Source organism: Triturus cristatus, chromosome 7 (genome assembly GCF_964204655.1).
Source record: "Triturus cristatus chromosome 7, aTriCri1.1, whole genome shotgun sequence".
NCBI lineage: Eukaryota > Metazoa > Chordata > Amphibia > Caudata > Salamandridae > Triturus > Triturus cristatus.
In genome coordinates this window covers 26,562,809-26,576,501 of record NC_140590.1, presented here as the reverse complement: position 1 = coordinate 26,576,501, position 13,693 = coordinate 26,562,809, and the positions used below count along the sequence as shown (strand labels likewise).

At 47.0% G+C, this 13,693-nt stretch overlaps 1 protein-coding gene across 3 annotated transcripts in view; it reads right to left on the bottom strand.

Annotated features, from left to right (window-relative positions):
* Positions 1–13,693, bottom strand: part of LOC146808723 (cell adhesion molecule CEACAM8-like) — a 468,434-nt gene that overhangs the window by 208,209 nt on the left and 246,532 nt on the right. The gene's annotated exons all lie outside the window — the stretch shown is intronic.

Here is a 13,693-nt window from a genome sequence, read left to right as displayed (position 1 = left end):
ACAAAAAGGCTAAAATAATACATAAACTTCGCTCACACATGTAATCAGTCAGTGAGAGTACAACCAACAGTGGAGCTATGAACTCCACACATATTCCACACATTAAAACCAAGGACATTCTGGTCCAGTGTTTGAGACAAAAAGCCCACAACGTCATCATTCTACAACATACTCATGACGTCATGACATTGTCATGAAAGGAGAGCTCTATGACTATGTATCAACAATTAAAGATATATCCACACACTTCTCTTTGTGTGGAAATCAACATGTCATCCATCTGGAATGTAAATTGCACATTACACAAAGTTCAAGAAAATATCATTTGTAGAACTAAGATCATCCATCGTAAATTACTTAAAAATGTGTTCACTATCCTTGCAGTTTCTTGAACAAATCAACTATATACGCATGGGCACACGTATGCAGCTTCACATCAGATCCGCGGTCCAATTATGTGTCTTATCTTTATTCCATTGTGCAATGCAGGCAAACTCACATGTTAGAAATTTACTCTGACAACTTCAGAATATATGTGGGGTGTGTGGCACATTACATCATATATGTGTATGAGAATATCTCCAGGCACCAAGCCCCAGACGATGCGGGGGTAGACGTTCAGTAGCCGCCGTTCTCCGACCTCCGGTGCAGCGCGGCCTACTGCGACCCGGCAGCCACCATCTTACTCCAACCAGCAGCAGAGCGAATTCAGCGTATGGCGACCCACTAGCAAGCCTCCTCAGGTCCGCGAACACCTTGGGCCAGAGCAGCAAGCGAGGAGAAAGCCCCTCCGTCCTCGGGCAGGCGTACAGGTCAGTGCATGCCGCGGATAATTGGCGGATGACAGCTCGGTGTGGCAGAGCCTCACAGAAGCGCGGCCATTTTGCCTTGCGCTCTCTAGCGCCCCCTCATGTCCTCCCATCTTTTCTTGCAGTGTGCGCTGCGCCAGCGATAGAGGTACCTCAATTTTTGGGCAATGGCTTACCATAAAGCCTTCTTCGGATGGGCATTGGCCTGTACACACAAAAGACATGAAGCAGGAGATTGTGACAACAAGCCCAATTTACAAACTTCATAAATGTTAAAAGGGAGAAACTGTATGAACATGTATGTGGAATCTCACTACACACCATAGGTACTCAACATAATGTTAAATCCATCTCCAACTGCGCCCTTTAGCTGGCGGTTCCCCTCCCGAGCGCTGCGCGACCAGGTATTCCAGCAAGGTCTCCGCGAGAGGCTCGAGGAGTACTTTGAGCTTAATGAGGGGTCCGTAGAGTCCCCGGGAATACTGTGGGAGGCCTGCAAGGTAGTCACCAGGGGGTACTGCATGTCACTAAAATCGGGAGTTTTGAGAACCATACGGCGCACGCTTGAGTCCTTGGAGGCGGAACTTGCGCGGCTTGAGTCCACGTTACTCGCGGCGCCCTCTGATGGCGCGAGGGCTATGTTCCGATCGACACTGACTAAATATCAGGAGGAAGCTGACCGTGAGGTCGCGTACCTATCTAAAGACTGTCAAGCCAGACGGTATGGAGAGGGTGACCGCGCGGGCCGCACGCTGGCGAACCTGCTGCGGGCACCGCGTGGGGCGGATCATATCCTGGAATTACGGAGGGAGGATGGCGAGGTGGTGCGGGAGCCGCCGGATATACTTGCTACTATGACAGACTTTTACACAGAATTATATACCTCCAAGGTGGATCCGGACGACACTGCTCTCCGCGAGTACTTGGACACTATAGCGCTTGCGTGGTTCAATGATAGAGCCAGACAATACATGGATCTCCCATTTACGCCGGATGACATAAGGGCGGTGATCGCTGGCTTACCCCTCTGTAAGGCACCGGGCCCTGACGGGCTTACGGCGGCCTTCTATAAGGAATATGCTGACATCCTGGTCCCGCGCTTACACAGAGTGTTTGAGGAGGCGGTAGAAACGGGGATCCTTCCCCAGTCAATGCGTGAGGCGCTGATCATCACGCTGCTGAAGCCAGGAAAGGACCCCGCTAGCCCGGATTCCTACCGCCCACTTTCCCTGATAAACCTTGACGCTAAAATATATGCGAAACTGCTCTCTGACCGCCTCAAATTCATGCTGCCACAGATAGCGCTGTCGGATCAGTCGGGCTTTGTCATGGGGAGGTCCACCTCTCAAAACTTGAGGGTGCTCTTTGGGCTCCTACACTACCTGGACCCCAGGGTGCAGGCGACGGCGGCGTTGCTGGACGCGACCAAAGCGTTTGACTCCCTGGAGTGGAAATTCTTGCGGACATTGTTTACTCGAATGGGCTTTAGCCTGCCCTTTGCTAGGCGTATCGGTGTTCTATATAATGGCCCGACGGCAAGGGTGCGGGTGAATGGTCAAACGTCTGCGCCCATACGCATAACCAGAGGGACTCGGCAGGGCTGCCCGCTTTCGCCGTTGCTTTTTGCCATCGCCACGGAGCCCCTGGCGGCTCGATTGAGGCAGCACCACACCCAGCGCAGCATAGGCTTCACGTCCCGTGGCCTATTAATCTCGCTGTACGCTGATGATCTTACTATATATATGATGAACCCGGCAGAGAATTTTGATCCGCTGATGAGAGAGGTGATACGCTATAGCGGCCTAACCGGCATAAATATTAACTGGTCGAAGTCAGTGATGCTGCCGCTGACGGACGGCACGGCTGTGTGTCACACGGAATTCCCGATTGAGTGGGCCACCGACGAGGTCAAGTATCTGGGCATTCAGATCAGCCGCTCAATTCAGGAAGTGTGGCTGTCTAACTTTGGGGTGGCCATGGAATAGCTGGAGACCAAGGTGAAGAGATGGAAGGCGCTGCCGCTGTCCGTGCTGGGCCGCATCGCCATCGCGAAAATGGTCGTGGTGCCCAAGTTTCTCTACCTATTTGTAAACATCCCTTTACCGCTAACAAAGGCGTTCTTCCGTCGCCTCCGCTCAGCCATGATCGAACTGGTCTGGGCGGGCAGGCAGCCTCGAGTGGCTTGGAACCTCCTCACACTTCCCTTCAGTCAGGGGGGCCTGGCAGCCCCGGACTTTGAGCTGTATGCGTACAGCGCGCAGGCACAATACTTACACTACTGGCACCACCCGATTCCTTACCAGCCACACGTTGCGATAGAACTGGACGTGGCGGCGCCCTGCCCGATACGGACGGCGGTGTACCAGAAATATAAACGACCCAGGGAAGATATCAACACCGTGGAAATGGTGCGTTGGGCCTGGGCGGGCATTGCCAGACGCGCGGGCGTCTCTGATCTCTACGCCCCGAGCATGCCCCTGGAGGGAAATCCCCTGTTGGGTCCGTTGACGGACGCGGCGGTGGCGCGCCGGGCCGGTGCGTGTGGGTTGACGGTGGCAGGTGACCTGTATCCGGACGATACTTTCATCACACTGCCTGACATGGCCGCGACCCCTGAACCGACGGCATCGGAGCTGCTGCTATACTATCAATTACGGTCGGCATGCAGGAAGAGATATCCTACGTTCCCGGAGGCCCCGCCATCACTGGCGGCCTTGGAGGACGTGCTGTCCAACTCCTCCTCGCGGAAATTAATAACACGCATATACAGGTCTACACAGCGTGCGACGCCGGTCGCGCATATGGACTCCAGGACATTGTGGGAGGAGGAGGCGGGCGTGCGCATCACGGAACAACAATGGGAATTCTGCTGTGCCCAGCTTGAGCAATTGTCGCCCAATTACCGGCTGCGGCTGGTACACTTCAACTACCTACACAGGACGTACCGTACACCTATGCAGCTCTTCAAGATGGGCCTGCAGGCCGATACGAGGTGCTGGAGATGTGGTATGAGGGACGCTACGTTCTTCCATCTGGTGTGGACATGCGGTCCCATTGACGGCTTCTGGGATGCCATATTTAAAGCTGTCAGTGAAATTGTGGGCATGCGCATTGTTCCGGACCCTTTGGTGGCCCTCCTGGGCTTCGTCAAGAATATACCCCCGGCGTTGCGTCGCCTTGTGGCCCTTCTCCTACTACTCGCTAAGCGCCAACTGGCAGTGCACTGGAAGAAGCAGGCCCCGCCGGCTGTTGCGGGATGGGTTAGGTCTGCGATATACTGCAAGGACCAACTCACTGCCTATTGGGATCAGATGCCGCAGCGTTCACGACCAGTGGATATATGGCAGCCGCTAGTAGAATGGCTGGCGAGTAGAGATGCGGCTGGCGGGGATTGAGGCCGTGGGCGAGTGGACTGGTGGTTTGATATGGGCGCACTTTGGGTCTGCATGTGGAGGCTGATTGGCGATGGGGCTGCGCTGCCCAGGCCGCTGCTGCTCTGGTGGCTGGGCTGTGATATGACTGGATGGGACGCCTAGGGTTCCCGAGGCTGCGGCATTGCACAGGTGCGCGTTAGTAACTGCAGGAGTACTGATGACTGGAATGTGCTACTGTTCTTCGTCTGTCGCTTTTTGGTTGTTTGTTACTGTAAATTGTGTATATTCATATTTTGGATATATCGCTCAGATGTACAAGGTGGATAATCTTTGGCGGTGTGCCGCCACGTCACTTTGCTGCCTGCCTCCGGGTTGTTGGCTACATAGCGGTGTACAGTTTGAAATGATAATAAAGGTTTTTAAAACACAAAAAAAAAAAAAAAAAAAAAAAAAAAAAAATCCATCTCCAACTGGAGACACAATCTGTAATAATAACTAGTTGCTCTACACTTCATCCTTGTGGTGTAATGCACTAGCTAACATAGCCTATCCAATACATGGAATGCAAGTCCTCTAATATTGTGCTGTGCTTAAAATGTGAAAAATACACAATAATAGCTTTACATGCAGGGGAGGACACTGGAGCATGTTAGCATACAACCAGTACTCATCTGACAGTTAACATACACATGCCTCATACAGACTAACACTGGTGTGTGCATACTGACTACTACCATGAGAAGGCAAAATACATGCAGTTGTATGTGTCACACAGATACTACTCAGACAATCATACATATCACATACCAACAGAATCAAACACATATCAATCAAGGTGATGAATCACGTCATGGCACATACCCACTGCCATAATAGGCACTCGCACACGAAGGGCCCATAGAGAAATCCAAAAATAGTTGGTACCTGCTGAACTACAACCAAAGGAATATGTGCATTCCAGGCGCATTACACATGTGACACAACTAGGTGTGGAACTAGGAGGTAAACTTTGGAGTTTCACAAACACCATAGGTCCATGACTACAAAAACAGTACTTGAAATATGTGGTGATATGTATGTGAATAATCCTTATTTGATAATGAATTGCGCATCACATGACTAACATACATCATAGACTCTGAAATTCAAACCAACTAACAAACTTCCACACCATTTCAATACCCACGTATGTCCATAACCTGCTTACCTTCTACCTGTAGGATGTGTGCACTGGGTACTCATATACACTGCAATTGTTGAAACACCTTTACAATCCATAAATGCAAAATATATGTGAGTAGTCACTAGAAACATCCAAGTGCCACTGTTAAACCATCAAGTACACAGATGTGTTTGCTTTTGGACTTTTGCAGAAACAACATTTCTATAAAACAGATACACTGGGAAACTCAGAATAGAGCAAAAAGACCACTGTAACGTCACTCGTGTTCATTCATGGCAATGTATTTTTACAAGGGTAACGCATGGCAACAAAAGTTATTCATCAGACAAATGCAATGACAGAGTACATAGTCCATGTGCACATATGATCAGCACATTCAAACAAGTGAACATGGATACATGCCTACACATAGTTCTACCCAAACAAATTCTGTTAGGCAACCCAATCATGCTCACTTGTGTCCATGGGTAGCTTGAACATGGTACGTCTGGCAATTACAATAAAACATTTATCTTCAGACTGGTCTGACCCAAATACATAGGCCTAGGTGAAGGGAAGGCAACTATAACGAGTTTAATAGCACATTTGCTGTCCATCAAGAACATGTTGATAATGCATGCACACTCCTCATGGCAAACACATTAACTTGATAGGTACGCTTTCGGTATGAGCACAAATAAGTATGTCACCAGGAGTTTCTATGTTACAACAATACAGGAAATAGTGGCAATATGCTATTTCGAAAAACATATTTGTAGAAAACACATTATGCACAATTGGTTATGTCCAAGCACATATCAGCTCATGTATGTCATCTTGATTCACATCATACAACTGTCTGTGAATACTAGTAGTCATAATCAAAGTCTCAGGCACCAAAATCACAATTTTTCACAAACTGAGAAGATAAAGGCACATTGAATGAAACATTTTGCATATTGGTTCAATGTCTCTTTCACATAACTAAATAGTACCTACATACTGTCAGTAAGTCTCACAAATGTTTACATAAAGTTTGACATTATGGACATATATGAAAGCTACAGCTCACTCAAATGGATGGCATCAAAGAACAACTGCTAAATAGCAAATGCTTACAATATGCCTTCTAAATCTAGTGCTTGTGTTCAGCCATCTGAACCACAAAACATACTGAACGAGTAGGAAATCATAAAGCAACTATGCATTTCAGGTTTTAGCTGATGACGGTATGGTTGTGTTGCGGTCTCAGCACACTGAAATGAATGTTAACTTAAAAATCTGTATGGGTAATATATCTAGTTAGCTTGTGTTGGCCGACAGTTTCAAGAGATCAACAAACTGGTCTCACCACCCCCGTTCTCCCCCATCCGATGAACCCAATTACAACTCTGTGAGACCAATGGTTGACACATCATTGATGGTGCCAGCAAATGCAGTAGAGGTACCAATGGTGGGGGTCCCAGCAAGTCAATTGAGCATATATGTTCCCAGCCTTTTGCCATTGCATCCGCAGAGGGAAGATTCCAAGCTGATGCATTTCAAATGCCATAGCAGTTGGACCGGATGAATTTGCCGCAAGCTTAAAAAAAAAGTTTTTAGCAGAAGTGGTATACGCTGGGAACAAGTTTTCAATGGGCATCCAAGGGAGCCAAAATCCAAAGGAAATGATGGACGGAGTGTTGAACATTGCAAGCACTCACCCCCAGTCAACTGATCTGGGTTTAATCCATCACCGTTCTTTAGCCCACTCTGCCACCCCAGTTCAGACATGGCCATATGCAAATCAGTCTGACCCTGTGCCTCATGGGAACAGTCCAGCCCGAACTGCCAAGCCATGTCTTCCCTGGACCGGAAACAAGCTTCCTAGGACCGGTTTCTGGCATTTCAGCCGTCTTCAGCCAGGCTTGCTTGAAACCAGTGGCAAAGTGACCAAGGGAGCCAACAGTACATTCAGGTCAGAAGACACGCAAACCGAAAAACATATCCACTATTGGGCACAACAGATAGTGGAACACGGGTTACACGCAATAATGCCACACTGGCCTAAAGCTGTGCTGTACTTAAGCCCTAAACCATACGTTCATGGAACAGCTGCACCAGTGCCCGTGATTGGTCCATTTCGTCATCAACTTTCACATCCATAGCTGGTTTACAACAACGTAAGTGCAGTTCCAGCTGCCAGCCAAATCAATAGCTGTACACCTTCACGAAAGTATTTAAGTTGGTAACGAGCAACAGTTGGAATCACTCGTACCCGTGTCTCAAAGTAGCGAACTACACCAGCAACAAATGACTTTAAATAAAGTGTAAGACTACCTTGCTTTCACACGTGTACCAGTTACTAGGATTCTGCTCTTCCACATGCTGTGTCAAGTTGGTAGGAAGTTCTGTATCTATCTTGAATGCAGACCTTCAAAACTGAAGATCAAAGAGCTCTCTGGTTTGAGCTGAGGCCATAACCGTTTAGAACTGCTTGGCCTTAAGTGTGTTCAGAGAGTCAAAGTGTAATGCATGTAATTGCACGTACTGTTACTGCAACTCCCCAACATGTCATTCAGGTGCAGAAATTAACTTTTGCACACCAAGGCTAAATTTATGGGGGCATATTTATGAGGCCCGTTGCGCCATCGGAACGTCACTTTTTGTGACGTTCCGTGTCGCAGAAGCCTGCGTGATATTTATCAGGCAGCACTGAGCCACTTTTTTTGGCTTAATGCTGCCTCATAAATATCAGTCCGCGTGCAATGGGGGGAACAACCTTTACAACGCAACTTTTACAACGCACTACACTTACAACGCAATTTTTACAACGCATACTACCTTTACAACGCATACCATTACAACGCATAATATTACACTACACTATCCAAAACTTACCCTACTGTTGCACCCCCTGGAGTTAGAATAGTAATTTTTATCCCTATACTATCCATCACTTACCCTACTATTGCACCCCCTGGAGTTAGAATAGTAATTTTTACCCCTATACTACCCAACACTTACCCTACTGTTGCACCCCCTGGAGTTAGAATAGTAATTTTTACCCCTATACTATCCTACACTTACCCTACTGTTGCACCCCCTGGAGTAAGAATAGTAATTTTTACCCCTATACTATCCAACACTTACCCTACTGTTGCACCCCCTGGAGTTAGAATAGTAATTTTTACCCCTATACTATCCAACACTTACCCTACTGTTGCACCCCCTGGAGTTAGAATAGTAATTTTTACCCCTATACTATCCAACACTTACCCTACTGTTGCACCCCCTGGAGTTAGAATAGTAATTTTTACCCCTATACTATCCAACACTTACCCTACTGTTGCACCCCCTGGAGTTAGAATAGTAATTTTTACCCCTATACTATCCAAAACTTACCTTAAATGCAATGTAATATTATGCGTTGTAATGGTATGCGTTGTAAAGGTAGTATGCGATGTAATGGAATGCGTTGTAAAGGTAGTTTTTAAAAATGCGTTGTAGTGTCATGCGATGTAATGGAATGCGTTGTAGTGGATGTTGCGTTGTAAAAATTGCGTTGTAAGTGCATGCGTTGTAAAAGTATGCGTTGTAACGTCATACATCCGTGCAATGGGTGTTGCTGGGGGCGTTCCCAGCAACATCCATGGCCTTTTGACACTGCCCCAGATTTACGAGAAATCGTAAATCTGAGGCAGCGCAAAAGCTTCCGCCTCACCAGGGGAGGCGTAAGGGAGGCGCAACGGGGAGAAATATCTTTATTTCTCCTTGTTTTTCCTTTTTCTATGTGTGCTGCATTCTGCAGCACCCATACAAAGAGGAAAAACCTCTTGTGATTATTTTTGTACAGAAAGGTTTCCCTTCCTGTACAAAAATATTCATCTCCGCAACGCAGGCACCCTTGCACCAAGGTTCAGCGGTGCCTGCGTTGGTGCAGGCAGCCCATTGTGCGCCGGCGCAGGGGAAAAGGACAGGAATGCGCCGCATTTTATAGATACAGCGCATCCCTGCCCTTTTCTTTTGCCGTAGGGAAGCGCAGCAGGAAGGCCTGCTGCGCTTCCCTACGGCAAAAACTCATAAATCTGCCCCATGGAACTTAAAGCACATAAGTAAATGGAAATCACTAACCACAGCCAGCCTTGATCGTGAGCCAGAACTTCCAAGTCATCCTAAAATTAAACTGAAACTCAGTTTCACGTTTGCATGGAAGCATCCCAGTTTTCGTTAAATGTTTGTCAGCTACGCATATAGCGAATCCCGGTTCAGTGTTCAACAGTACAGACATTCTGTATTAATCACTATTGGTCTGTATATACACAAGTATGTAGATGTATGTGCGTGCACATTCCTTTTACAGTCAATGCATTCCGAATACATCCCTGTTGCATGTGATTACAACAATGAATCCAGAACACATATACATCACTTTTGTGTAAATACATGCACACAATAATTATACTGTGCAACCTATGCCACAAGGCGTGTAGTTTCGAGGAGATTTAACTGAATCATGAAGGTCATTTGTAAGGTAAATGTTACTTACCAGTAGACATCTGTTCTTGGCATGTAGAGCTGTAGAGTCACATGCTGTGCATAGTTCGTCATCTTGTGTTGGGTCTGGATGTTTGCAGTTTGTTTTTCTTCGAAGAAATCTTTCCAGTCACGGGGCCGATGACTCCTTCTGGTGATAGTGCGCATGGACATCAACTCGATTTTAGATTGTTTGCCGTCATTGGGTGAGAATGGAGTTATTAGTGTACAAAGAGATGACCATGCGTATGTATGTAATAAGTATTGAATTAAATAAATGTAACTGCAACAGGTATAGGTACCCGGGGAGGCAGGTGGGCGCATGTGACTCTACAGCTCTACATGCCAAGAACAGATGTCTACTGATAAGTAACATTTTACGTTTGAGGCATGTGAGCTGTAGATCATATGCAGTGCATAGACTATACAGCAGTTTTCTCCCAAAGCGGTGGTTAACCTGTAGCTGTTGCAGTTGTCTGAAATAATGTTTTGAGTACTGCTTGGCCTACATTAGCCTGTTTGGGAAGCACATCTATACAGTAGTGTTTAGTAAATGTGTGTGGAGTTGACCATGTTGCAGCTTTGCACATATCTGCAATTGGAATGTTGCCTAAAAAGGCCATAGTAGCCCCTAATGTGAAATGAAATGAAATACCAGTATTTGTAAAGCGCACATCTACCTCTGAAGTGGTGTCCCGGTGCAGGGAGCCGTCGGGAAGATTAAGCGAGCTATTGCCCAGAGTCACTTGGTGCTGGGCTAACCTGCCGCCGGCACTGGGGATTGAACCTAGAACCCCATTGTCCGGTGTCAGGCACCCTGGCCGCTGCACCACACCTCTTCCACCACCGCTTACATGTGGAATAAACTCTAGGGGGTGTAGGTAAAGTCCTTTTTGCTTTAGCATAACACATTTAGATACATTTTACGATCCATCTTGCAATGCCAGACTTAGAGAGTGCATTGCCTTTATGTGGTGGTGCACAAGTAACAAAGAGTTGCTTGGTTTCACGAAATGGTTTTGTTCTTTCAATATCATAAAGTAATGCTCTTTTTACGTCTAATGTGTGAACAGCCCTTTCTGCCACTGAATCTGGTTGCGGGAAGAATACAGGCAACTCTACAGATTTATTCAAGTGAAAAGCACAAACTACCTTAGGTAGAAATTTTGGATTTATACAAAGAACCACTTTATCATTGTGTAGGCGAAAAAATTGTTCTTTGATTGTGAATGCCTGCAGCTCACCAACTCTCCTCAGCGATGTAATGGCTACGAGAAAAGAAACTTTCCATGTGAGAAACTGCAGCCCACATTTGTGTATAGGTTCAAACGGTGGACCCATTAGCCTGGTAAGGACAATATTTAAATTCCATGCTGGTGGAATTGTTGGTGGAATCACTCTTTTTAGACCTTCCATAAATGTTTTAATCACTGGGATTCTGAAAAGTCAGAGGTGTTGTCTGTTCTGCAGATATGCATCTATGGCAGCTAAATGTCACCTTATAGATGTATACGCTAAATTTGATAGTTGTAAATGTAGTAGGTAACATACGATGTTTTGTACTGAAACATCAAGTGGGTCAAAGTGATTGTTATCGCAGTATATAACAAATCTTTCCATTTGGCTGCATAGCAAGCCCTAGTGGTAGGTCTACTTTCTTCTTTTATGATGTTCATACAGTCTGGTGGGAGGTTAAGATAACCAAACTCTATGACTTCAGGAGCCACTTTGGATTTGGTGGCCGTATGTCTCCATGGATCTGAGTGAGGAGTCTGGGCGTGAGATGCAACTTTTGATGTGGTACTACAGACAGTTCTAGTAGGGTTGTGAACCATGGCTGTCAAGCACATGTAGGAGCAACCAGGATTAGAGTCAGGGATGCTTGTCGGAGCTTCCGAACCACTAGGGGAAAAAGTGGGAGAGGTGGAAAAGCATAAGCAAATCTCCTTGACCAGGTCATCTATAGGGAAGAGCCCTGTGATTGTGGATTTGGATACCTGATGGTGAAGTTTTGCCATTTTGCGTTGAGGTGAGTTGCAAACAGATCTATTTCTGGAAACCCCCACATTTGAAAGAACGGAAGGAGAACTTGAGGATGAAGTTCCCACTCGTGGATCTATTGCTTTTGCCTGCTGAGTAGGTCTGCTATTTGGATGCTTTCTCCAGGTCGATGTTCTGCCATGAGATACATCTTTTGAGGAATGTCCCACATTCAAATGGTCTGAGCAAAATGTGACAGTTGGAGAGAGTGTGTCCCCACCTGTACATAGTACACTGCTGTCATGTTGTCTGTGGGAATCAAGACAGCTTTGCCTTTGACGTGGGTCTGAAAAGCTTTGAGTGCTAGGAAAATTGCTAGCAATTCTAGATTGATAGGTAGGTGCTTCTGCTCCCGGCTTCACAGTCCTTGAATGGTTAGAGTCTGGAGATGTGCTCCCCAACCTATTAGTGATGCGTCGCTGTTAAGATTGTCTGTGGAATCGGGTCAATGAATGGCCACCCTTTGGACAAGTTGTGTGGATTCCACCACTGCAGAGAGTGATGGGTGCGGCCGTCCACCAACACTAGATCCTTCAGTTGACCCTGTGACTAATTCCACTGATGAGCTAAACACTCTTGAAGGGGACACATATGAAGTCTTGCATGAGGTACTATTGTGATGCAGGACACCATCATTCCAAGCAATTGCATGAAAGCTCTTGCAGGAATTGATTGGTTGGCTTGGAATTGGGAGATCAGGGTTTGAAGATTGCGTATTCTGGTCGCAGTTGGAAATGCTAGAACTTTGTGAGTATCTACAGTACCCCCCAAGTAGGTTTGAGAGCTGTGGGCTGCAGATGCGATTTCGTGAGATTGACTGTGAAGCTCAGACTGTGTAACAGTTGTACTGTAATTTGTCTGTGTTACAGACACATTTGTTGAGAGCTGGCTTTGAGGAGCCAGTCGTCCAAATACGGGAAGACGTATTTTTTGTCTCCTGCGATGAGTTGCGACTGCTGCCAGACATTTGGGGAAGACTCTGGGAGCAGTGGTGATTCTGAAAGGAAGCACTTTGAACTCGTAGTGATGGCCCGCTATCACAAATCTTAGGTATTTGCCATGAGCAGGATGGATTGGGATATGAAAGTATGCGTCCTTCAAGTCCAGAGTAGACATAAAGTCGCCTTGTTGCAGTAATGGAAGCACTTGTTGTAGAGTGACCATATGGAAGTGGTCGGAATGAATTGTCCCAACGAGAAACACAGCACTCAGCATGCGGCGTTTCTTCCGGGTCCAGCGACACTCACTTCCTTCCTGGCCGCGGTCGGGCTGTATTGTGCTTGATTTGGAAAAAGCATTCGATTCCTTAGAGTGGCCCTACCTCTCGGCTGTCTTAGGTAAATTTGAACTGGGGGATGCATACATGTCCATGGTGCAGCTGCTCTATCAGCGCCCTACGGTTAGGGTGTGCACGGGGCGACTCATTTCTGACATTATCCACGTTCGTAGGGGCACTAGACAGGGCTGTCCTCTCTCCCCGCTCCTTTTTTCCCTGGCCATGGAGCCACTTGCTTATTTGCTTCGAGAAGATGGGCAGGAATGGGGTATACCCTTGGGGGACGGTCTACACGCCATCTCGCTGTACGCAGACGACCTCCTGCTATATGTCCGGGATTTGCACAACATCCCTCTAACCATCTTTAATATATTGGCCGACTTTGGGCAGTTATCGGGTCTACGGGTAAACTGGGCGAAATCCGGCATTTACCCCTTTTCGGACGCCGTGGTGGAGACGCCGGTATACTATCGCGATATCCCACTGGCTTGGTACCAAGGCACGTTTCGATACCTGG